Genomic DNA, 26886 nt, shown 5'->3' with positions numbered 1-26886 from the left:
AGTAGCAGCTACCAAGACCAACTGGATTCCCTTGTCAAGATCTTGGGGCCAAGTGCACAACAATAGTCTAAGTTGTTTGTGTGAGCTGTACTGGCAACAATAACAAGAGGTACCAGCAGCTCTAGTAGGCAGTAGAAATTCTGGAATTAATAAAAAAAGTAGCCTTGACTGAAAGCTCTTTGTATACAATGCAGAAGATCACAAAAATCTATTGAAGATGAGAACAGAGTGCTGTGTGTTTTAACTTCAGATAGGAGGAAGCAGCATCCACTGTTTTTGGAGTATTTTCTTCAAAACAGGAGTAAAATAGAAAGTTCAGAGACTGGAGATAAATTCTGAGCTAAAGCCTTTCAATATATTGTAGGATAATCAAAAATCAAGCAAAAGGGCAATTGGTAGGGTTACTGAACCATAGCAGACCCACAAAAACCCCACTGCTGACAAAAGCATCCAAAGTTTTAATCATGGTAAGGGGTAAATCTGGATATGATGAAAAGATATTTAGCACCAGAAAAAGCAGCCATCAATTCCAGACTTTCTGGAATTAAACCTCATTATTCCAGGTAAAATCAGAGCCTCATTAACAGCCAGTAGCAGAGAGGCAAGTCCATGATTACATCTGTGAAGCTGATACAAGACCATTCCATCTTCTCATTTTCCTATTGATTTTGAGACAGGACCTTTAGTCCTGTTTTAGGCATCCTTATTCTAGATACAAATAACTGAAACAAAATAAAACAAGCAAACAAACAAATAAATAAATGAAAATCTGTTTCTGCAAACTTTGTGGCAGCTATAAATGTGGAGCTGGGGAAAATCTGCTTTTATTTCTGTGTGATGATGGCTATGGACCAGTCACTTGCTCTTTCCTTTGATAATGATCCTTATTTTTTCCCTGCTGTTTCCTATTTGGATTATAAATGTAGTTATCCCTAAAAGCTACTGGAATATAAACAGCAACAATCTGTCATTTTCTTCCATTGTGCAGAACCAGAAGGATTACAGCAAAGCAAGAATCTCCCAGACAAGAGTAATGGTCTTAATTAAAGAATACAAAACTCAGCTCTGTGTTCATACCTCGCTTGTCATGTTATTAAACAAAATAAACTAAAAGAAGATTGTGAGATCAGTGTGCTTTTTTTCTCCAATTTTGTAATAACTGAAAATAACTATAATTTTGAGCAAACCCTTAAAATTTTAATACAGGCACAAAACACATTGCAAAAGAGAGGTTTGGTTTTCTGCCATGGTATGTTCGAATAAATTGCAAGGACACCCTTAAATTTCTAAAGGAAAATTAAAGGCTGTCCAGAAAAGTTGGATCCTGCTGTTTTAAAAACAACATGTATTTCACTTCACTTAAAATTGTATAACACTTGTAATAATATGTCACTTATGTAACAGTCATAAACAGAGAAATTATTAAAATAAATGGCCAAACATTGCATGTCTACAGTATCAATTAGGAGACAGACTTGCTATAATGCTTATGACAAGTATCAAGTGATTGTATCTCCTAGAACATTTTTGCATTCCTTAAACAATCAAACCCACAGCCTGAAATCGAATCTAGAAGGTGATAGAAAGGGTGAAAAAAGAGCAGTTTTCTACATGTTAATAGAAAAATGAGTGCAGATAACAGAGTGAGAGGCCAAAGTCCCACCTTGGAAAATATGGAATTGTGATGTGCACCATTAGAGGAACTCTGCATCACACCCTGAAGCAGTGACAACTCTTACTGCAAACAAAGACCATGTTGCTCCTGAAATGCTATTTTTCTACATAGGTAATCTCCTTCTGATGAGTTCATCCCCTATTGGTATTGTCTGCCTTTAAATGCCATCATATTCGAGGTGGAAAGAAAATCTCCCCATGCAGAACAGCTTCATTGATACCTTGACATTTGTACTTAAGGGAATATAATTAAAAACACACACACAAGCCCATCCAAAACAACAACAAAAAGCTGACAAAATACCCAACATGTTGGTCCTCTTTAAATTCCTCCTTTTTAAAATTAACAGGCTGGTACAGAAAGAATTAATTTAAGGACCTTGTCTTTCACAAAGAATTCCTAAGTATTCACATCAATAACCAAAAGTGGACTGCAGCAGACAAGATTTCCTTGCAGAGAAGAAAAAAAAGATCTGTTGGAGAATCTGTTTTTCTGACATGTGATGTATAACATTTCAGAGCCTCCAAAGGCATGGGTTTTAAGGCCTATTTAGCATTCTTAACAGAGGCATTCCAAGAATCTTGAATTTTTATCACAGTGGGACGCTAAATGCTCTGGAGGAATTCTATCATTAATAAGGTCTCTAGTATGATTTATATAAATATATATATATGTACACATACACACATATATATATACACAAAGCTTTCCTCCTTAATACCCCAGGCACTCTCAGAAAGGGTTATCTGTCCCTTCCAGGAAAACCAGATGAAAATCAGGGGAAAATCAAAAAGCAAAGCTACAAAAATCCCCTGAAAAAGAAAAAGTCCTCCTCCCAAACACACACTCAGGGGCTCTAAATGAACCAAGGGAACAAGGGTCATGACAGCATGAGGGGAATGGTGATGATACTAATTAATGGAAATGAATGATGAAGAGATAAAATTGAATTTTTTACTGAGGATAGAGAAATGGCAAAGAGCTCATTTTCTTTACCACTTTGTACAGAATTCTACACCTCCTGCAGTTCAGTATCTTTGCACTTTAAGCTCTTGAAGCTCATGAAGGTTGGTTGAATTTTAGGATTGTGAATGAGGTCATGAAACACGAAGGATATCACAGTGTTAGCTTTTAAATGTTTAATTATAGGGGTAAAAGCACTGCCAAAATGTACCCAAAAGGATTCCACACATTCTTGATATTGCAAATGATCTTGATATTTCACCTTCTATTGTATTTATAGTAGAAGTGACAACAAAAGCCTGGAGACAAGATCCATATTGAAAACACCAACCTGCCTCAAGAGCCTTTGCCTTGAGGAGATCCCAATCTAAGTGCAAACCAGACCAAATAAATAGAAATGAGCTGTAGGATGTGCCCACAGAGGTTTTAGAGCTGCAGTGAGGGATGGGGAGGACTGGAGGAGGATAACTGCAGAGCCATGAGCTGAAATACAAGTCTGGATCTTTAACAGCCCCTCTGTCATGCAGAAGATTTCCTGCTGTGCACAGTGAGTACCACTGAATAACAAGGAATAGCCACAAAAATAGCACTGATGTCCTCAGGCAAACATATCAGCCATGATTTCTCCTGTTTGTCCCACACATGGGGTTTGGAAATGGATCTTTGACATGGATTCTAGTGGATAAGGTGGTTTAGCATTTATATTACAGGGGAGTTTGCAGATTTTGATGGGGTTTCTTTCAGCCTGCACCTTCTCCAATCGTTGATGACTTTTCCCTCTTCCCAAGCTGTGGTGCTCCTGATGGACAGCAAAGGTAAGAGGGTTTGTCACAGGCAGGTAAACAGGGCTGCAGCACAAACACCCTCACCTTGGTGAGTAATTACACTGCCTCTGCCACACCATCCATCTCCAGGGCCAAAAGGACTGAGGAGCCCAAATCCACGCACAGCCCTGTGGTTTTCACAAGGCTGTTTACAGCCAGGATCAACATGCCCAGCAAGTCAGAGAAAAATTGGCTCTGCTCAAATCCTTTCTTGGATTTTGAAGTTTACTCTTAAAAGCCAAACACTCCTTCTCCAAACCCCACTCTGTCCATGATACAAGGAGAGCAAATTAATATTGGCTCTACATCTGGCAGGAGTTTTACAATCAGTGCTGTTTATTGCAATAAACCAATTACTAGTCAAGCATTACTATTATCTGAATCCCTATTACTCCTTTAATCTATCTAATTCACCTCACTATGGGCTTGTTCCAAAAAAAAATTATGGCACTAGTAAAAAGGACCCCTTTAACTTGAGAGCATTCCTGATCAATCACTTACATAGTCCTAATATTTTTAACACCAGCCTGTAGCTCTGTGAGAAACCACAGGAGCTCCTGCTCAGTGATGTAATTTTAAAAGTAATTTTAAGAGTACCACCTGTCCTTGTAACCAGCAGTATATTCCCAGTGATCCTTATTTACTCAAATAAAACTTGACTGAATTCTTTTAAAACTCTACAGCAGTTTGCACTGGCTGTCTTTAGTTTCCTTGGAAACACATTCAATTATTATTTTGTCACACAGGACTGAATTGCTGCACAGACTCCCCACCACAAATGGGCACTTGAACTCTTGAATATCTCTACCCTCAGCTCCAGAAATAAAGGTTTGTTGGGTACTCAACGACCATTTAGCTTCCCAGCATGAAATGATTGTGATGGAGGAGAATATTTGAATTGTCCCAGCATAATCTTTAATGCATCCTACAAAATCCTGCAGCTTGAGGATCTCAATGATTTCCCATCTTCTAGTTGAGGACGATATTAAGGTAAAAATAACCATTATAAAGAGGAAGATAGGGTTGCTGTCGGAGAAAGCCTCATTGTCTTGCTAAGGGAGTCATTGTTTTCTTACTGATCTTCTACTTAAAATATTCTGCTGAAGCTGAGCATGGTTGTTGAGGTTGTTTCACAGACCTTTTAAACTTTGACCTCTTTAATAGAGTTTCTATGTTCCTCTTTTATCGTTGGCAGGTAATGCTGTTTAGCATGTAAAACACAAACCCATACACATGAACATGTTAGATGGAGTGCAAAACATCATCTGTAGTGCCAAAGCATTATCCCCCACCCCCAAATCTTGGTGTTGATCCTCCAGGTAATCCTGAAGTCAAGCCCAGTCCTCACGTACTGTCGCTGTGATATTTTATGAAAATCCCTTTGCTAGGATTTTTCTCCTGAGAAGCCCCAGAAAAGATATGTAAACAATAATTATCTGATTGCTTGGAATGTGGTTTGGAGGTTGCTTACCAACAGGTGCATCTTTGATTGGTTCCATGTAAATTGTTTTTAATTAATGACCAATCCCAATCCAGCTGTGTCAGGACTCTGGTCAGTCACAGGTTTTTTATTATCATTCTGGTTTAGCCTTCTGATGTCTCCTTTCTCTTTTCTTTATTTTAGTTTTAGTATATCATTTTCTTTTAATATAATATATATCATAATATAATAAATCAGCCTTCTGAGAACTTGGAGTCAATTCTCATCTCTCACCTCATCCTCGGGACCCTCACAACACCACAACAATTAATAACCACAATGTACAGGAACAGAAGGAGGGGAGCTGTAAGATTGGCTGAATTCTACCTGGAGACCCTGCAGAGATAATTCCTGTGGCCTTTCCTAAAGCATGAATCATGACTTGGAGTCAGGACTCAGCTTAGAGACAGAACCAAACAGGACTTCAGATAAAACAGACACAAAGTGAAGAGGAGATGACAAAAGTGCAAAAGCCTGCTGCAGAAACCTGGCTTTAGCATTGTGGCAGTCAAAAGAAAAATAACCTTTCTCAACTCTCATAGTGTTTGCAGTGAAATTACATTTATTTTAATGTTGGAAATCATTTTTTAAAATCTTCTTCTTGACTAATTTTCATTTTTGTTTTAGGGGTGGTTTGTTTTGTTTTTTAAAAAATATTCATTGATTCATTTTTCTTTATATAAAATCTCTTTGGAGCACAGAGGGGCAGTATCTTCCATAAACAAACTGCTAATTATGAACACCTTGAACATAACACTGACCAGGTTTTCCTCTAAATATCACAAGGAGATTTATTACTACTACATGAAAGATGGTCTACACATTTTTTCTAGGCAAACTCAGCAAATATTGAGGAAAATACATAACAACCATTGTGCTGGGAATTGCCTTACTCTGGTTCCAGACACAGAGCAGTTAGGGAGCAGCTCTCTTATTTGGGAGGAGGGTGGAAGCAGCACGTTGTGCCCACATCAGATAGATGGCAATGGATCCTTCTTTTGCCAGTGGGTGATTCACAGTGGACATAGCTGCAATTCTGTTCCTCCTTGAGCAGAGATCTTTCTCAGAAGGGATTGATGGATGAGACTTTCTGCTCACAAAGGACACCATGTCAAGGACAAGGAGACCCAAAAGGGTCATATGAGGTCACATTACAGTGAACTCAGAACTTGCACTCCATTACAACTTAACTTTCCTTTCCTTTCCTTTCCTTTCCTTTCCTTTCCTTTCCTTTCCTTTCCTTTCCTTTCCTTTCCTTTCCTTTCCTTTCCTTTTTCCTTTCCCTTTCCCTTTCCCTTTTTACCTTTTCCTTTCCCTTTTCATTTTCCTTTCCCTTTCCCTCATCAAATGCTAAAACAGCAACAAAACCAAAGAGAAGATAAATCCTGCAAAGTTTAGAAACCCTTTCCCTTTCCCTTTTTTCCTTTTCATTTTCCTTTTTCCTTTCCCTTTTCATTTTCATTTTCCTTCCCCTTTCCTTTATCAAATACCGACCCTAAAACAGCCACAAAACCAAGAATAGAAATCCTCCAAAGTTACAAGTGCAAATATTTGGGCTGACCCCTAAAACCAGAATATCCCTGTATTCTATGCAGATACCCCCAGTCTCTCATTTATTTGCCTTTTAATTCTCTTACACTGAAAATGGCTCATGAATTTCCCATGTCTCAGTTCAGTTGCCAGAGACCTGCAGCCCATTCCAGTGTGTTGAAGGCACCAGTCACCTGTGTGTGACATTTTCAGAGCCTTGGAGCAGCAGGGACTGAGCTGAGCTGTGAAAAAAAAAAATCATCTTCTCTCCTCAGGCTCCACTACAAGGTAAAGGATTGGTGGAGATGCTGTTCCAGACACCACTCATGATTCTCCTGGTTTGCTGCTACAGGAGTGGAGTCACTGAGCAGTGAATTTAATTTAGTGCATGAGCAGCACTCATGTTCTGCATGACAATAACTTGCAAATACTTTCTTAGGCACTACATTTTCAGGCTCAGGGAGCCCTCTCCAATTAAAAACAGATTGTCCTTAATAGAATCTATAAATGTGAACTGGAGTGTCTGTCCTATTTTCTTTTGCTTGATTTTTTTCCCTTTGTAACAAGTTTAACCCAACTGTTTTCAGCTTTATTGTCCTGATAAGACAGCAAATTCCATTTCCTGCCATCTGTTGCTAAATTTGCAATTTTCCACAAGATCACTAGGTATGTAGTGGGGGGAACTTCTGTTTGTTACTTTGGAGAACTTATTATAGATAGGCAAAATGATTCTCACATTTTTGACTTGCCAAACCCTACCCTGATGGGTATTTAATACAAATATTAAAGAAAAAGACATTGAAGATTCTGCTCCTACATTCTCTTCTCAGTTTCATCTGTTTCTTCAATTTTACAGTTTATTTTCTTGGATGTGATGGTTTTTTAAGCTTGTTTTTTAAGCTTATTCAAGTGGTCTTTTGCATTTCCTATCAACTGCTTATGTTATCCATCTGATTTTGATGGATCCTTCCTTTCAATACCCAGGAATGTGCAGAGATGAGTAGCTTTGCTGTAGCACTGTTCCAGTTACTCTCACGTGGAGATAAATTTGCTCTTTCTGTTTACTTTCAAATCTACACATAATTGCTTGTCAAACTCACATCTCCTCGGTGTTCTTCAAAAGCTGGAAATGAGAATCCATCCATGAGGATGGTGCTGATAATTAAGAGATATCTTAAAGTAAATGGAAAAAACACCAAATAGATGTTCATAAATTATTTGAAACTGAGGGAATTTTAGGAAAAAATGTGGTCATATATGAACAGAGAGTTCTCAAATGTGTAGGTACAAAGGAGATACTCACTGAGTATCTCCTGGTTTCTGGTTCTGAGACTACCAATAACCTCACTGCCATTTAAGTGTTCTCATTTGGGACCCCAAAGGAACCTTGTTTGGCTTGTTTTGGTTTAATGTTGCATGTGTTCCCACTTGGATTCTGAGGGGAAAAAGGTTTATTTAGCAGTATTGTCTGTCAGTGCTGCCTACCATTCCTCTGCTATTTCTGCCAACAGGATCTGGAAGTGTTCAGGTAATATCTAAAAAATTTGGAAAGGGTCAGAATTATCAAGAGCATTGAGTTTCTCCATGTTTTATGAAAATATTAAGACAGTCCATAGAATGGAGAAACGTTAATTTGTAATGTGAGCCCAAATAATCCATAGATTCAGATGGGAATTCAGCAATGAGAGGCAAATTTATAGGGAAGCAGGACTTGATAATTTCAGCATTTACAGAACTGTTTTCTCCTTGAATAATTTTTCCCCATTTTAATTTTTTTTTAAAAACAAAGATTCCTGAAAAAAACCTCAAACTATTATTTCAACATATTTTTAAAAGCCTAAAGAATCAGATATGCTTTAACCATAGACAACAATATGTTAATATGCATTTACATTATTTATCATTCAAAGTGTTTTGCTAAGGTTGCTATATTTGCATTATTCCTACTTGTTTTGAGGCAAAGCAATGTCACCTGTTATTATTCATTTCTTGCTGACCTCCTAAGTATTCTTTATTAAATTTATGCTTCTCCTAGTGGGATCTATCCTTTTAAGAACTTAAGGAGCACAGAAGTGGCACTGCAGTAATGCATGGAAAATAGTTCAGTGTTTAGCTTTAGTTAAGTACACCATCATTGCCTCGTAAATGTGTGCAATACCATATGCTTGCAAATAAACAGAAGAAAAAATGGAGATTTTCCACAGAAAATTAGGGGGGGTGGTTAAAATACAGTTAATATTTTCTCTTATTCATTCACTAAAAGTGTAACATATCCATGACAAAATAAATATTATTACAGGAAAGATGGTACAGAGGCTATATCAGGAGCTGATCTGCTCCTTAACACACATTCTGAAGAGCACAGAGTACAGAAAAGTGGAAATAATGAGTATTTATTCTTCTATTAAAAGTATTTTTTTAAATAGCTAAAATCCTACTCATTAAATTTTATTTGTGAAAAGAAACTTTAGAAAAATTTTAATTATTTATGGTTAATATTCTTTGTACTGTATCTCTTTGATATCTGCCAGACTGAGAGCAAGATTTTCTGCAGATCAATACAGCTCCTGCTGCAGAATCAACCTGAATCCTTTTAGATATCTATACAGTTACAATTAATGAAATTAAAGTATTAATATTTAATTACTGATACATTTATATTGTCTCACAAATAACAGCAAAAAGGAATGGGGAAAAGCTTAAGCAATAAGAAATTTCTCTTCTTGTGACTCAATTCCTCACAAGTAATAGAATCAAATACAACGAATCAAGGAAAATTTGATTTTTTATAAAAAAGCATTTTAATTTAGAGAGTCACCATAAAGGAGAGCCATGATTCTTTTGCCATGAGATCAGCGGGCATCTTCCAGCTGATGCCAACAGCCCATTAAAAAAATCTTCTTTTATGATAGGGTTTTCACATGACACATGGCAGCAATTCTAATTCCAGCTGGGCTTCACCAGAGTTTAGATGGCTGCAAATTTTAATCTTGTAATTAGTGGGCAATGAGAACCATAAGTCAAATACCCTTTTATGCAGAACTGTTCACAGCTCCATTAATACATTTCTCCTCTGTATCTATGTAACCTCTGTACCTCTCACCTCTCTCTGCCTGCTCAGGTCATTCAGGTGCTGGTGTACAGTTTCCAACATGGATGCACTACCAGGACACTCTGGGGCAAATCTTTAGGCTCAAAAACCTAATGCCCTTTTTTTTGCAGAGCTGTTCATATCTCTATTAATATACCTCTCCTCTATATCTATGTCTAACTTCTGTACCTCTCACCTGTCTCTTGCTGCTCAGGTCATCCAGGGGCTTGTGTACAATTCCCAACACGGATGCACTACCAGGACACTCTGGGGCAAATCTTTAGGCTCAAAAACCTAATGCCCTTTTTTTGCAGAGCTGTTCATATCTCTATTAATATACCTCTCCTCTATATCTATATCTAACTTCTGTACCTCTCACCTGTCTCTTGCTGCTCAGGTCATCCAGGTGCTTGTGTACAATTCCCAACACGGATGCACTACCAGGACACCCTGGGGCGAATCTTTAGGCTCAGATGTTCTCCTTGAAACCTTTTTCCCTCTCTCATCCTGGCTTTGGGGCTCAGGGAACAGTGACAGCTGTAACTTTGGTGCTCAGGTCACCTGTGCCCAGCCCCAGCCATGCCCATCACACCTGCACAGCCCACCTGAGCCACAGGAGCTCAGCAAAGATCTCTTCATGCTCAGCCAAGTATTTACACCTCTTCCAATATTTTAATGATGACCCCAATGTCCCCCAAACAGCTTTCCAGGTTTTTTTATGTTCCTCATCCTCCTTGAAGGGTGAATTCCACAGGGGAGGACTGAGCTTCTAGGAGTACATTTCCTTTTGTAAGAACACGGGAGCTGTTAAGGCTCCAGTCATCATGTAGCTATTCACAAGTGCTATGCTACAATAATCCACTTTTATGGGAGTTTGGAAGATGAATATAAAATAACATAATCCCCAGCTGTGCTGTTATGTGCAAAGCCATCCCATTAATCACACTCAGTTTTACTTTACAGCTTAAAGGTATGCAAAGTGTTGCTGCCATTCAGGTGCCTTAGTACTGGCAGTTGCACACCCTAACTGCATTTTAAAAGCTATCTTCTCAAGAAATTAAGCACTCAATCTTTTCCTTTCCTCCAGTGGAAATGGTAATTCAGCACCTTCTGATGTCAACAACATATGCAGAGCAGCCAAAAGCTCTAGGTGAGCAAATGAAACCTCAGCACTGTGACAGCCTCCAGACCTGAATATAACACGTTAAACCCTTAAGAAAAACCCAAAAGTAGTTCAATAATTCTGTGTCTTTATGGGTTATCTGAACTGATTTCAGATCTGCACTTTTCATGAGGCTACCGAGCACAAATGGCAAACCCACATCATTATGGGTACAAGAGAGGAGATCATTTGGGTTTCACAAGCATGAATTCATGCTAGACTGATATTGCCAATAAAGACATTAAATTCTTCTTAGGGCTTGTGGGAGCTTGCAGACCTAAGAGTGAAAACAGGTGATACTTAGAACTGCTCACTTCCTTCCTGAAGGCATTGATGGGATGGTTGGATTTGACTGGTGAGCAAGAAACTGAGTTTAGATCTTAAGAAAAAAAGGATATGAATTAGATTAGGCATTGGGAAAAAAATTCTTCCCTGTGTGGGTGCTGAGGCCCTGGCACAGGGTGCCCAGAGCAGCTGTGGCTGTCCCTGGATCCCTGAAAGTGTCCAAGGCCAGGTTGGACAGGGCTTGGAGCAACCTGGGATAGTGGAAGCTGTCCCTGCCATGGCAGGGGGTGGCATTGGATGGGCTTTGAGGTCCTTTTCAACCCAAACCATTGCATGATTCTATATGACAAGGTCAGGAAGAGAGGAAACAAGTGGCTTCTGGCTTTTATCTGGTTACTACTTTTTTATCTGATAGTTGCATATCCAACTTTCTACTAAATTATCAGGGCAACACCTCAGACCAGACCCTTGGAAATGATGTGAACCAGCCTTTTCTTCCAAAGTGTGGCAAGATTCGTGGCTCAGAGGGATCAACCTGTGATGTACCCCCTTAAATTGAAGATTCTCAGAGAGTAACAGCAGAAATCACAAGTGAGAACAGTTTTATAAAACTCCTGAGAATGGATTTGAGAAAGCCTTTTGTTTTTCAAGAGGCAAACTTCGTGCAACATAATTGGTATGCTCAAGAAGTTTTTATTTGACAATTCTGAAGGAAAATTGCATACTTTTGTTAAATAAAGAGTTCTTCAAATGTTCTTTTATCATAGGTAAACATGAATATGATTTTGTGTGTGCAGTGTTGTATATTTTATATCAGTTTTTAAGGATTATGATCTGCAAAGGAATTTCTGGTTGTGTTTACTATTAGGGTTAGGTATTTAAACCAGGAATTGCATACAAATTTTGTGAATTTCATAGACACAGGATATCAGTTCCATTTCAGTTTCACTGTCATACACAGGGAACAAGAACATAGTGAATACTCTTGCAAACTTCAAAGGTGAAATAGATTAAATAAGTTTTTTGTGAAACAAATTTGAAAGTTCGGGTGAGATGTGTGATCCCCTAGATTGTGAGCCTTGCTATGTCATGGATTTCACAAATGCATGGCACTATTCATCTGAATTTCTCTATAGAGCTCTATAACCAGATGTCTGTCTGCTATTCAGCTAAAAAAGAAGAAACAGGCTCTGGAGTCATTATTAGCCAAGATTCACAGGTGCCTCGTGTAGAAACCCTCTTTATAAAGCTTCACTGCTCTGTGTCAGGACACTAATCTCTATTCAGCGCAGAGAAATTCTGCTTTTCACAGACAGAGGGTCTATTTTTGTCTTTGAAGTTAATCCAACCCTAAGTTGCAGCAACACTTGGAAACCCAGATGCAGAAATTCTGTATGGACTTCCTTTTAAATATTCATGGCTGGAAACCTGTTTCTCTACTTCTGTCATTTCAAGCTGAGGATTCTGGCTCTTATGGACTTTTGCTCATCTCTTAATCCACAAGTAAAACGTTTTCTCTCCCCCACAGTTGATGTTATATCCAAATGTGGATATACGTAGAGGAGTAAGTCAGAATATGCAGCAGATGGTCAGCAGAAGAAATAAAAATCACTTAATGTCCAACAACCAAGTGGGAAGACTCATTTAAACCATGGGCTGGACTCAGCAAGACAGAAACTGCTGCTCAAGGGTTTTGTGAGGTATCGAGGGCTAAACTGATGAAACAGAAAGTCTGCATGCTGCCCTGGGATTTGCTACATTGGTCTCTGCTCAGAGCTTATTTAACTGAAGTTTTGTCAAGGAAGGCTGGGCCAGCCCCGTCAGCAGCTCAGCTTTCCATTTCCCAGTGCCTTGCTCCCATCTTGGCCACATTTGCCAACTGTCTGGTTTATATTTATACTCCTTCTCAGCCATCACTCCAGGAATGATCCAACCCAGTAGTGCTTGCTGCAGATAATGCACTGATGAAGCAATCTACACAGATGGTAAGCTATCAACTTACATTAAAAAAATCATCAGTTATTGTTCCTAATTTTTTCCAAAATTAAGGCAGCTTTGTTCAAAAATCTGTGGAAAAATATATGCACAGTTTCAAGGACACAATGCCTTTGGGCTCTTCTAAGGCCAATTAAAAAATTGTTTAGGATTTCATCTTCACCACCATCAACCAGCGTCTTAAATTTGGAAGATTTTTTAAAAACCCACAACAAATTAATAAAAGTTTAAGGAAATTATCCTAATCAGATCCTGTTATAAATATCACTGTTTAGAATAAGGAATATATAATCAAATATAACAAAGAAATATAACAGAGTCTAACACATGTTGATAGAGATTTCTAATTGCTTTTTAAAAGGAAATGCCTTTCAAAAAGTTAAATTCATTCCAAATTTCTTTCTTAACACAAAGACATACATTAATTTCAATTAATTCAACAAATGCTGAAGTTTGCTGTACTTTTATGTAACAGGAGAGGTTTGGAGGCATGTTGAAGTTTTTCCTGTCATACGGGTAGGGCAGGAACTAATTAGCTAAGAATCTGAATGACTAAAAAGCAACACAGGAAAATAATTTAAAAAATTTAAAACTTCATGATTTTTATAACAAAAACCTGGAGAAAGTAAATTTTGTGGTCGATATGGTGGCAGCTTCACAATGGGGGAAAAAAGCTTGCATTTCTGTAAAAGTTGTAATTACATTTATAATATCTTGAGTTTTAAGCAAATAGATTCATTGCAAAGAGAAGGTGATTCTGGGTGGAATTCAGAGAAGGCTTTAGTTTGGTTTGGGTCATCTCCTTACTTTAATACCTCAACAGTTGAGATAAGGAGGTTATTAAAGACAATACAATATAAATATGTTAGAAAATTAGCAAGTGTCCCCTTTTGTCTGGAGTGCCATTAGTTCTGCTCCTTGGAATAGCTAAGTCCTTTGTTTTGTACTCCCCATCACCCATCATTTCAAAGATCAGTTTCTAGAAATCGGATATAATTCTGACTGGGATACATTCCTTACCAATTAATTGGAATTAATGCCTTCTGCAGCTGTGCTGTGTCATCTGCTGCTTGAGGAGAATTTTGTCGTGGTGTGTGCTTATCCATTTTAAACTATTGCACTGATTGTGTCTTGTTAATGTGTCCCAGAGTCCAAAACCAGGGGTAAACAGACTCTATGCTCTGAGTCAGCATTGCCTGCCTGGGATAGATCCCATGGGATGAGATTTCCATGAGCTCCTCATATGAATTCTGATGCCCTGCGGAAAAAACCCTTCCTGCCATTTCTTGCAGGGTTGAAGCCATGGGACTCAGATGTCTTGGAAATTTGATTTGCTCTTTGTCATTGGTGATTATGCAGACTTAGGATAAGGAGACAACTGTTTCATTCCAAAACACTGGTCAGGATGTAGTGTTGAGGCAGGAACTTGATAGCAAGGCAACCTTGATTTCATTTCAAAGGTTGTTTAAGGCCCTGATCTCCTTCACTTGCTGGTGCAATAAAATTCATCTGCATCCTCTCAGCCTGAAGCATTTTTGTTTCCTGCCTAAAAATTACTCTAAAATTCAGAGGTGTTTTTTTTTAATTACTGATAACACAGTGCTTTTTGTTCATTTTCTGAAGTATGTTCGTGGCACTTTCTCCAAAAGGATAAAAACATGGGAAATTTGCATCAGTGTAGGTCTGTGCCTTTTCTACAATAACAAAGGACAGGGAGGATGGAGCTAGAAGGTGCTTGGAGCAACCTGGACTGGTGGAAGACATCCTCTTCCCATGGCAGGGCATGGAACTGGATGAGCTTTAGGTCCTTTCCCAGCCAAACAACCCAGGACTGAGGGATTCCTGTTTGTCAGGATCTCTGGGGGCACTGAGGGGCTACACTGGGTTTGTAAAAAACCTGTCAGGGACATAAATGTTCTGGCAACACAGAACATGAGGTGAATGCCTCAAGGGCAAAGCTTGTGTGCACACAGGACATGTCACACAATGAAACAACTCTGGGTTTATTGTTTCTCATGGACTTGCTCTCACCCCTCCAGCTGGGATCCTTCCCAAGGAAAGGTGACATTTGCTGGCAAGGCAGTGCAAGCCTGGACCTGCTGCTGATTCCTGTCCCTCCAGGAGCACAGAGGGCTGGATGCTCCTGGGCTGTCTGCCTGGCTCCTCTCTGGGGGGATAAATTCCTTCCAAAACAGAAGTCTTTGCCAATCAGGATATAGCTACATACATGAGACACCAGTAATGAATTCTTAATTTTAATTTTAATTTTTCAGAGGCTTCTTTATGTGTCTAAAAACAATAACTAGTTTTGTATATGTTTTTCTAATGTTTTTTCATAAATTACACTTGAAAGTATCCATAGTAATTATTCACAAACTGAATTCTTATCTAACAGCTCAATCAGAAAAAATTGAATATTTCCTGACACTTCACCCTTCCACTTCTTTCTATCCACTTATTTCCCTCTTATCAAGATCATATGAGAGAATAAAGAGAATACATTACACCAAAAATTAACAAAATTTCAGTTTATAGAAGACACAATAAATTGTAAATAAGAAAGAGTTATTAAGTTTTGATAATTATGAAGCTGACATATACGAGTTATTTCTTTCTTTGTGTTGCAAATGGAAAAACAGCCTAACAGGAATCAGTCCTATGAAACTTTGCATAAATCCTTTCATAAACTCATGGAATGGTTTGGGCTGGAAGGAAATTTAAACTATATCCAGTGCCACCCCCTGCTATGGGCAGGGACACCTTCCATTATCCCAGGCTGCTCCAAGCCCCATCCAACCTGGCCTTGGACACTGCCAGGGATCCAGGGGCAGCCACAGCTTCTGTGGGCACCCTGTGCCAGGGCCTCACCATCCTCAAAGGGAAGAATTTATTTATTTTATCTAATCTTCCTACATACTAGCCAGATAGAGAGCTTGTTCCCAGAAATATGGCTTTTGGAAGTCAAACAATGGGGTTTGTGCATTCTGCATGTTAGAAGCCAAGGACTGATTTATAAATTTATAAGGAATGAAAGAGTAGACACTGCATATTATGAACAAGTCAGATACACATTTACCGTACTTTACAAAATATTTTTAAAAGTCAAAGGCTTGAAATTCCCATCATCTACAGGACTGAAACTATGCAATCTTCAAACTTCTCTATTCAAAGCAACTGTATGTCCTCCTCTAAGATGATGTGGGGCACAACCCTGAAGTTTAAATAATGGTGTTTGATGTCCCCTCGAGGAGCTGGCACCTCACCTTGTGAGCAATCTCACAAAGTAAATTTAGTGTGACTTAAGCCATGTGAGGAATATCAGACACTCACTAGTGTCTGTCCATTTCCATGTCAGTGCATGTCTCACAGTTCTTCCACTTGTTTAAGATTTTTTTTCTGATTCTGATCATGAAAAGCTCATTTTCAATGTTGACAGAGCTGACCTGACACGCAGAGAGCTCATTGTCAAATTGAGGCATCGGAGCCACGAAAGGCTTTGCCTGAAATATGGATATGCCTGCAAATATCCCCCACCCCACAAACCCAGCCTTCATCCCCCCTTTTCCTCTGCACTCGTGTCAAAGCTTTCCAGTGCTGTGCATTAGCACCATCTCCCCACAGAGGAGAGGTATTTTTCCTTCAAACAGCACAGCTCAGAGAAATGTTTGTGTTCCAGCAGCTGATGGCAGCCTGGGCTGGGAGCCCTCTGTGACAAACACCCTGGCTGTCCCCGTGAAGGGACACAAGGGAAATAGAGAATGAGGGGGATCAGATCTAGGCCAGGATGGGAGACTGCGCTGGCTCTGGTGGCTCCACAGAGGATTCCTGACCACAGAATCACAGAAAAAGTTGAGTTGGAAGGGATCCAAAGGGGTCAAGTCCAACCCCTGTCCCTGCCCAGACACCCCAGAAATCCCACCCTGTGCATCCCTGGGAGCGTTGTCCAACCCCTCCTGGAGCTCTGGCAGCCTTGGGGCTGTGCCCATTCCCGGGGGAGCCTGGGCAGTGCCAGCACCCTCTGGGGAAGAACCTTTCCCGGATCTCCAGCCTCACCCTGCCCTGGAATAGCTCCAGCCATTCTCTGGGTGCTCTACCTGGTCACAGAGAGCAGAGATCAGTGTCTGTCCCTCCTGTCCCATTCCCAAGGAAGCTGGAACTGCACTGAGGTCTCCCCTCAGTCTCCTCCTCCCCAGGCTGAGCAGACCAAGTGCCCTCAGCTGCTCCTAACATGGCTTCACCTTGAGGCCTTTCACCATCCTTTCTTTGGATGGTTCCTAAAGCTCTGCAACAGCTTTATATCTTTCTTATATTGTGGTGATGCTGAGGACAAAGCTCATTTTCACTTAGTTTCTACATGTCTCTCTTAATAACTCATAAATGATAAAAGATATGCCCTTATGGTAGGTTTTGTAACCTCTCTGTTCAAACATGCTGTTATTATACAGCAAATCTGGACAATACTAAAACTTTCTGGACTTGGGACAGCCTGAAGCCCAGGGTGCTCCAAAATCCACTCTCTCCCTCTGGTGTCCTTCCCTGACTTCCAGCTGCATTTACAGAGTGCATTATCATGCTGAAGGTGCTGGGGCGCTGTCCAGAGAGGCTCATGGCCACCGTGTCACATGTCATGGCTGCAAACACAGATGGTCACCAGGCCAGGGGCAAACAGGAGCTGCCAAGCCCAGAAATGTGTGCCAGGATCCATCCACACGTCAGGTAATTATTTTAAAGCGTAGACTTCCAAGCCTTGTGAGTCACCGCAGCGCTGGCTCTGATGTTGTCTCTGCGAGTGATTCATGTGCATAGGCGATTAAGATGTCTTTAAATCTGGCCTCAGGAAAAGTCCTTTACAGCAGTTTGGCCACAGTTAAAGCCAAAAGGCCAAAAGCAAGATCTTCAGTACTGTGCATCTACACTGGGTATTAAATGTGCTGAATGTTTTATAGCTGAAATTCTTCAGCAGCTTTTTCTTAACCCATGTTTTTCTTTATTAACACCATATATCTATAAAATAAAACATTATTTTAAGCACCTTGTGTTTAATTTTTTTTCAACTTTTCAGGTTGGTTGGATCAATTTAATTACAAAATTTGCCTGGGGGGGAAAAAAAAGAAAGTTTGGACCTTTGGGTTAGAAACAAGAGATGTTTTGTTAGATGGAAGGGACAGAGGCAATTTGAAGTGGTAGCAAATTAGTGTCAGCAGATCTGAAAGAAATGAACATTCTAGAAACTGGTTCATGAGGGAGAAAAGGAAACCAAGCCCAGCTTTCCACTTTCTCAGAACTGGACTGTATAGACTGAATATAATTTCATATTCAGAGTATGTGATTTCTGTTCTTACCACCCTGTCACTCATAGAAGTGAGCCCACAAGGAAGCCACTCTCCTTGAACAAATTATTTCCTTCAGTCATGTTCTGCTGCTGCACCTCTGAATAGTGACTCCTTTGAAATGTTGTCTGAAAATCCAACAGTCACAGCTAACGTGTGGACTTGTGATAGCAAGCCACATCTGTTATGTCCTTTTAAAGGATGGGCTGTTTGCCATGTGGTCAGTGATTCAGTAACCATATTTTAGTGTTGCAAGTCTCAGAACAAGGTGTAACTCAACACCCTGCAATATTAAATCAGTATCATATCATTTATCATGTCTTCAATATCATTAAATCATGTATCTTCTTGCATTGGTGTAACCAGATGAATCTTTACATTCTCTGACAAAATGTAAACTATGCCAAAACACTGCTTTTAGGGGACAGTAGCACTGGTAAGTTCTTTTTAGTTGAAAAGGACAAAACATTGGTGTGGAAATGTGATTTCATTGCACATATGGTGTTTCCAAAGCAGGAATATTCCTGCCCTGTGATATTAATATAAACCCTCTACTCATTTCACTGTATGACATGGTGAAATTACTTCATTCTGATGTTGCTATTCATCAAAAATACCAAAAGTGGAGCTGAGGGGCAGCTGGAGAAATTTTTCCTGGGTAGCAGGTGGTCAAGAGCAGCCCCTATGAATGTGCAATAAAGAGCTGCTCCATTAGAACCCCAGATCTCCTTGAGAGGAAAGGTGTTCCAAGGACAGGTACCCTGTGTATATAGAGCTCCTAAACCATGTGTGAAAACACATCTGTACACAAGAGTTTATCTCTGCTTCTCCTTGTTATCACACCTATTATTTGCAGGGCTCCAGATCATATTTTCATGTCTGTCACGTTTGTTTTAAATAACTCTAATCCCCAATCCAATTAAAGGTATCACCTCCAAGCAGATCATTTTATTTCCTTTGAGAACAGATGCAGACTTAGTATTCGGGTTAGTAAAGCAGCCACTACCAAACTGACCTTCCTTTTATCTCTCACACTTCATCTCATCACCTTCCTTGTCTGTGGCATGTGACTTTCAGATGTGCACTTGGCGTGTCGCATCCAATCTAAATTTCCACTGGACAGGCATTCCTTTACATTAAAATTTGTAAATCCATTTTTGACTCCCATTAGAATTTGTAAAACTAAAACATTAAAATTTGTAAATTGTTTTAAAAACGTTGAAATTTAAAAACATTAAACATTAGAATTTGTAAATTGTTTTAAAAACATTGACATTTGTAAACATTAAACATTAAGACTTGTAAATCCATTTTTTTAAAACATTAAAATTTGTAAATTGTTTTTAAAACATTGAAATTTGTAAGCATTAATCATTTAGACTTGTAAATCCATTTTCAACATCCATTTGACTAAAATGCAATATCTTAATTGAAGCAGATAAAATAAAAATCTTTTCTTTTTTTTTTTTTAATATGCTAATAATGACAACACATTTTTCTTGGAACCGCTTTTGTTTAGAAACATCTCTGAGATCCTTGTCCTCTATTAAAGAAGATGTTCTGAAAGCAGACAAAATACTGTTTATTTAGCACTTCATGTTCAGAAGAATAATTTATGTTAGACCCAGCCCATCCAGAGGAACTTTTGCTGTCTTACATTGCCTTTCTAAGACATCATTTTTCTCTAGACTCACTGCTCACCTTCACTCCAGCAGCCTGTTAAGTGATGGATAATTAGATTTTTTTTCCCCTTACATCTAGTGCCACAAATGCTCTTTGAGATGAAAAGTCTCTGTGTGATGCACAGAGAAACTTTCCTATCTTGAACTCTGTGGCTTCCTTGGTGGAATATTTTATTCCTTAGTAATGTTGTGCCCATGAATCAATTGCACTTACAGCAAAGCAATCTAGAGTAGCTGATAAACAACTTTGGGATGTAAGGAACTAATCCTGCATTACATCCTGAGGGAATTGGATTAACCTGCACTACCCTCTTTATTTCTTATGTATTTCATTCTGGACAGTTCTGAAGGAAACAGATTTCCAGGCCTCAGTGTTCTGATGGTGTAAAAAAAGTCATCTATTTTAAATCTGTTTTCCTGCCTATGGACTGAAGAGAAGACCAAAACAAAAATCCCCTTCTCTGAAGTGTTTTTAGAGTATTCAGACCTTGTTGTGCTTCTAGGCCATGCGGATATTTTGCCAAGTGAAATTAAAAAATAATAGAGAAACAAGAAAATGCAAATTCGTGGCTCTTCCTTCTTTCATAGCTGCATGTGTTGCATTTTGTGGGAAATTCTAGAAAAAAAATCTGATTTTAAAAACCACAATTCTTCTGGAAACTCTTCTGTTTGATGTAACTATTCACTGCCTCTAGTGATGAACACCTTCTAAGTCTACATTAGCTTCAGAGTATGCTTCTTTAAAAAAATAACTTTCATGGAGATAAGGATATGCTTCAAACATAAGGCTGCCAGGAATTACTTTCCTTCCAGAAATAGGCAGTTTTATATGTTAAAATATATTTTTTAAGTTATTAGGAAGTTTCATCTGTATTTGTCTTCAGTTTCTGTTACTAGAATAAGATCCTTTTAAAAAGTGTCTGAACTACTGATATAATTATCACCTTCACTTTAAATTATATGGTAATATTAAGCATCCAATCTTTCCCAAAATTCAAATACTAACATTCTATTCAAAACTCCATGCTTTTGTTTGTACATGCCATACCTTGGTGTTCTAAGATTGAAATTCTTATTTACTTGAGATGCTGATAATCTTCATTTGCAGCTTATTGCACCAGGTTTCCATTTAGTTATTATGCAAGGAAGATGCAATTTTTTCCCACTGACTTATTACTGTATTTACATTACCTCTCTCCTTTTAATATTTTTGTTTATATCTCTATTAAATCACAGATGGTGCTGATTAAATTAGACCTTAAGTGATGCTTTTTCATTATGAAATTATTTAAAGTGCATACAGATAAGGTTCATACCTACAATAATGTCCTGTACTGAGTGTACTCACTTAAAAGGATGATTAGTGAAGGAACCCATTTGAATGTCACAAAAGGAATGAAACCAAGTTATAAACTGGCACTTCTGAAGGAAGAAATGAAAGCTTCCCCTCTCTTCCATCTCTTTCACAAGTGGTTGGATATTAAAGCAAATCAGAGGAAATCATTGCTGTCCTTCTTTGAAAGTATTTGGGAAAGGGAAGATTCTTCTTCTCCACCCAGCCAGTTAATAGTTCTTTTAATGCTCCCAAGCACAGAGGTTCCAGTCCTCGCCTTTTGGTTCCATAATTTGGGTGGATGTGAGTGCCAGCACGCCCCTAGCTCTGGTTCACACCAGGGGTTTCACTGGCAGCAGTTCAAAGGTAGAATCGGGTCTCCTGTTCCTGGGATTTTCAGTTTCTCAGCACAGTCATTGCATTGGAAATTAAGCCTTACTGCTGTGTCCACCACAACAGAAAGAAAACCCATTTTCCCTCCCCAGAGCACAACTGTATGACCACACCTTTGCTTGCTGCCTCACCTCTTATATGTGAGCTGCAGTGGCCATGTGCAGTACAGCTGATATTTACTAATTCCCTCCACTTATTTTTTCCTATGGGAAATTAAAAAGTTCATATGAAGAGGCTCAGCCTGAAGGTGATGTTAGAGTGAGAGATGGCTCACAGGTGTCACCCTCCAGTGGGGGTGTAAGCCAGCAGGCTCAGCCTAAGCCTGTGAAGAAACTTGCCCTCACCCCTATGTAGGACATAATTTTCTGTCCTCATTTGAGGAAGATGCTGCTGGAATCAGAGCTTGGACTAAATGCCCAGTTTAGTCCTTTTCTCAGGGTGGATGCACACCACAACAAATCCTCTCCAAAGATTAACCACTGCTCCTCACAGCTCATGGTCCTAACCCAGAAATGCACCAGATGAGCTCAGGGCACACACGTGTTTTACACATCAGCTTGATTCCTGCAAACCAAATGTGCTGCTCCTTGTGCTGTTCAACCATCCTCCCATCTGTATTTTACACCTCCTGCTGATTCCTGCAAAGCAAAATGTTCTGTGCCATCTCTCAACCACATCCTGGCAAAGCAAAATGTTCTGTGCCATCTCTCAACCACATCCCTGCAAAGCAAAATGTACTGTGCCATCTCTCAACCACATCCCTACAAAGCAAAATGTTCTGTGCCATCTCTCAACAACATTTTCCTGCACAAAGGCGGCAGCAGGGGCTGGCCATCAGGTAGGATAATAATTCATACATGCAGTGGACTCTGCCCAAGAGAACACAAGAATACTCCCTGTTTTTAAGGCTGATGTGTCAATGCAATGAGAACATACTGGAAATAATCACTTCAGCCTCTTGAGGCAGCAGAGCCTGAAATTCATGGAGGCAGAAGCTCACCTGGTAGTACCACTCTGCAGAACACATTTCTTTTTGAGAGTGCATTGTTTTTTAATCTTGTTTTTCTCTTTATCTCTTGAAATGAAATTTTTATTAGCCTATCCTTTACGCAGAACATGGGAGCAGATTACCTACACAGAAACTTCTCTGGCTTTGAATTTTGGGTTTGTTTTTTTTTTTTTGTTTTTTGTTTTTTTTTTTTTTTGTTTTTTTTTTTTTTGCTGAACTCAGACAATCAGTAAATACTTCACTGATTACAGACTGATTGATTAATTGAGGTGAATTTTAAAAGTTACACTCAGCAGTGCCACAATCTAAGGATGAAATCTGAGGTGTGTTTGATGCACCTTGACATGATCTGACTTTCAGGAAAAGGACCAAAACTCTGTTTCATGCTAATGAAAGCAAGTTTAAAAGCTGGACAGAAAATCTGGAACTTGAAAAGATTTGTAGTGAACAGAATAAAATAAAAGTTGTAATCCTGAGCCCACCCCCACTGTATGCAAAAGTGCTGCAGTAAATTGTTCTGACCCTGAGTGCAAACTGAAAGAAAACTATTTGTACTTTATTCTAGCTGAAGAATATAAACCATATCCAAAAATGAGACATAGAAATTTAGTTTCTTTAACCTGCAAGTTAATTGAGTCTTTTTTTGCTGTGAACAATGATGTCAGAAGAGGATTCAATGGTATTTTGGTTTCAGGATTAGAAAATTAAAATACTAATGTAATTTAGTATTATGATTACTAAGTGGCTTGGTCTTCAAGAAATATGAAAGAAATTGCAAGCAATTCTGTGTAACTCATTAATTAAGTCCCATTTAAAACAATCAGGGAACAATTTGTTTCATGTTCAGGAAAAAAATTTTGTAGCCAGAGAAAAGAGAAGATTTTTTTCAGTAATTAATGATAACCTTGACCGTATGCAGGAGCTCCTTCAGGCGTGACCAAATGATTTCTGGCAGACTGCATAGATAAATCCCTATAAAACTCCAGTCTCAGAGAAAGTTTTCATGAATTACATTAAACTTTGAGGACATACCTCTTTGTTTCATGAAAAACCAACCCTCACTCTTGAGATATCTCTTTAAAAATCTTTATACATATATTCTATTGGTTAGTGAAATTCGGTGTAAAATTAAACATTAGCAGAGCTGGTTTTACTCACTGCCAACACCATGACCTTTATTAAAAGTTGAAGCATTGCCTCTTTAATCTGTACCTGAGAGGACACCTGCCCAAAACCATTAGAAATAGTATTTATATCTTCATTAACTCAATCTAATTTCTCTTTCCAAAGTAAAATTCGCCCAATAGCAGAGCCCAAACACTAACTGAAGGAGGTGTTTAGAAAGCCCTGGAAAAAATGACATTTTGTTCCAATTTTCCTTCTTGTTTGTTTGAAACCTAGACTGTGCATAGCACACGAAGTCATAGACTGGCTTAGGCTGGAAGGGACCTTAAAGATCACAAAGATGTTTTTTCTGCTTTTATTTCTGTCTTCTCCTGAACACAAAAAAAAAAATGTACTGGGGTTTGGTTCTCTTATTTCACTCAGTGTTTGCTGAAATGTTTGATGTTACAGCCTGAGCAACGGTCCCTGTTTCTCCATGGCATTACTCAGCTATTCTTTCTACATTCACTTACCTGTTGGCAGGTATCAAAATTCAGTATTTCATCTGGATTAGATACATTCTCATCATGAGGAATATTGGAAAACTATTCTGTCAAGGTCCTGTTTTCTTTCTCACTGTTGGTCTTTTCACCACTGATATTCCTTTATCCAGTACTTTATTTTGATCTATCAGATTTTTTTTTTAATGGGCTTGGACATTAAGCCAGTTTTTTTTTTGACCTTTTTCCCCTTACTTCTTATTTTAAAGCTCTACTTATCAGCCTTAAAAGCCTGGATGTCAGAAGGCAATTTTCCCAGATAGTCAGATGGAATCCAACCTTTAAAAATTGTCTCTTTTAGCAAATGTATCCTACTGGCAAAGTATTCCCAAGCCTGCTTTAACACTGATATTTGAGTCATCTGTTGCTCATCACTACATCATACGCCCTATCTCCCTCTGTAGTGACAAGAAAAAATTTCAGAGTAGTCACTAAAATGAGACATAATTAACTCAAAAGTAAGTGATGGTATTTCTGAGTTTGAGATGCACTGCAAAATCAAACTGCTGTGAAAGTTTGGTGCAACTCCCTGTAGAACAGGCAGACTCATTGCTGATAACATTTACTGTCAAAGAACCATGGAATACCTTCAGGTTGGAGGGGATCTCAAGGATCATTTGGTCCAACATTTTTGGCAAAAGCATGGCCTTGAAAAGATGGCCCAGCACCCTGTCCTGCTGCATCTTAAAATTCTCCAGCACTGGGGACTTCACTGTTTCCCTGAGAGGTCATTCCAGTGACTGACTGCTCTCATTGTGAAACATTTTCCTCTTGTGTCCACTCAGAATCTCCCCAGCAGTACCTTGCACCATTTCCTCTTGTCTTTTCCATGTAAAAAAGGAGTCTCCATCTTCTTTGTGTCACCCTTTAAATATGGAACATGGAAATAAGGGCTCTCCTCAGCCTTCTTTTCTCACAGTCTCTTATCCTTTCCTAATGGGGCAGCTTCCAGTTTTGGGATCATCTTTATGGCCCTTGTCTGGACATTCCCTGCCTGTCCCCATCTCTTTGGCACAGTGTCACATCTTTATATTGAAAAATAAATCATGAAGTTGCAAGTTCTGCACTGAAATAAAAAAAAATCCTTTATGTGACAAGAGAGCTGTGTTTTGATCAATCCTTGCAAATTTACATATCTCACTTCATCACTGCAATTGTCTATGGCAACCAAACGTTGCTCCAAAGCCCTACCAAGGTTATTTTTGAAGACCTGATTATTTTAAATTATTTGAAATCTATTATATTCAGTTTTGGCGAGGGCAAAAGTGAGTCTGGACTGTTTCTTGTGTTTTAAGAAGCTCTGGGCTCCTGCAGAAGTCACTCATGGTGAATTATCTCTTTGCAGGATGCTCATTCAGGTCATGGCCAAGACACACCCGCGAGGATACGAGGCTCTGCAGTGATTACATAACCTCTCTTGGCAGAATGTTTTCTAATCATGAAATGACCCCATGAGTGAATTTTTGGTTTCAACTAACAGATCACAGCACAAAGCACAATATAGAAGAAAGGGAGCATGAAAGCTACAAGCACAGCCTCCTGAAAGAAGGGGGAGGGCTACTGATGGGCAAAGAGGAATTGATGGTGCTCGAGCTTGCAACAGCAGAGTGGAAAGCAGGGGAGTGTAAAGTATCCCTGGCAGTTCTGGAACACTGAACCTAAACTAGATTTCTTTAAAATCAATGGAGAAACGTGCTAAATGCCAGAGTCACTGGACTGTCCCACAATGCTTGTGCTCAGAAGAACAATGTCCTTAAAAGCACATTCATTTCAGATTTACTGTAGTGTCATTCACTAATTTCAACACAGCAATTTTCGACCAGGAATCAAATATACCCATTTTATGCTAATGTAGATTTGATTAGCTGGCTTTCAGGATCTCTCTCTGTTTCTAGGAAGGACTGAAGCTCTTCTATTTCCTTTCCTCAGGCATCCTTTGCAATTTAATTCATATTTGACAAACGAGACGAGAAATCAATTGTGTGTAGTATACATTGTATAATGACCCACAAAGTTCCTAAAACAGTTGTGCCTGCTCCAGAGCAGTTATTCAGGATTCTGTACACAACTCTTTGGCACTGTTACACCTGGCCAAGTGCCACGGAAAACATGGCTCTGTAAAACAGGCAAACCAAATGGGATGATGAATCTGTGCTCGTGTCACATCTAAATTGCCTCCTATCCTACACAGCCACAAACTAATCAGGATTTATTCTGACCTTTCCCATTGTATTTAGGAAAACAGGAACGGAGAGATATTGCAAGCTGGGACTGTTCAACTCCTACAAAGACAAAGACTATACCCTGTGCCTGTACCATTCTCACATGCACAGTCTTGAGGAGATTTTAGTGCCATGTTTGGATTTCTCAGAGTTCAATAGAGCGTTCCTTACTGTCTCAGGTTTAGCTGGGAGTGTATTCTATCCCCATCTGTCAGAGATGGGGCAGTTCTCCTCTGTTCATTGGGCAG

At 39.1% G+C, this 26886-nt stretch overlaps 1 protein-coding gene across 1 annotated transcript in view; it reads right to left on the bottom strand.

The window, feature by feature from the left end:
- Nucleotides 1–26886, bottom strand: part of BRINP3 (BMP/retinoic acid inducible neural specific 3) — a 200285-nt gene that overhangs the window by 10558 nt on the left and 162841 nt on the right. The gene's annotated exons all lie outside the window — the stretch shown is intronic.

The sequence above is a fragment of the Geospiza fortis genome, unplaced genomic scaffold (genome assembly GCF_000277835.1).
Source record: "Geospiza fortis unplaced genomic scaffold, GeoFor_1.0 scaffold398, whole genome shotgun sequence".
Classification (NCBI taxonomy): domain Eukaryota; kingdom Metazoa; phylum Chordata; class Aves; order Passeriformes; family Thraupidae; genus Geospiza; species Geospiza fortis.
Note: the sequence above shows the minus strand (reverse complement) of the source record. Positions and strands in the feature narration are given on the sequence as shown.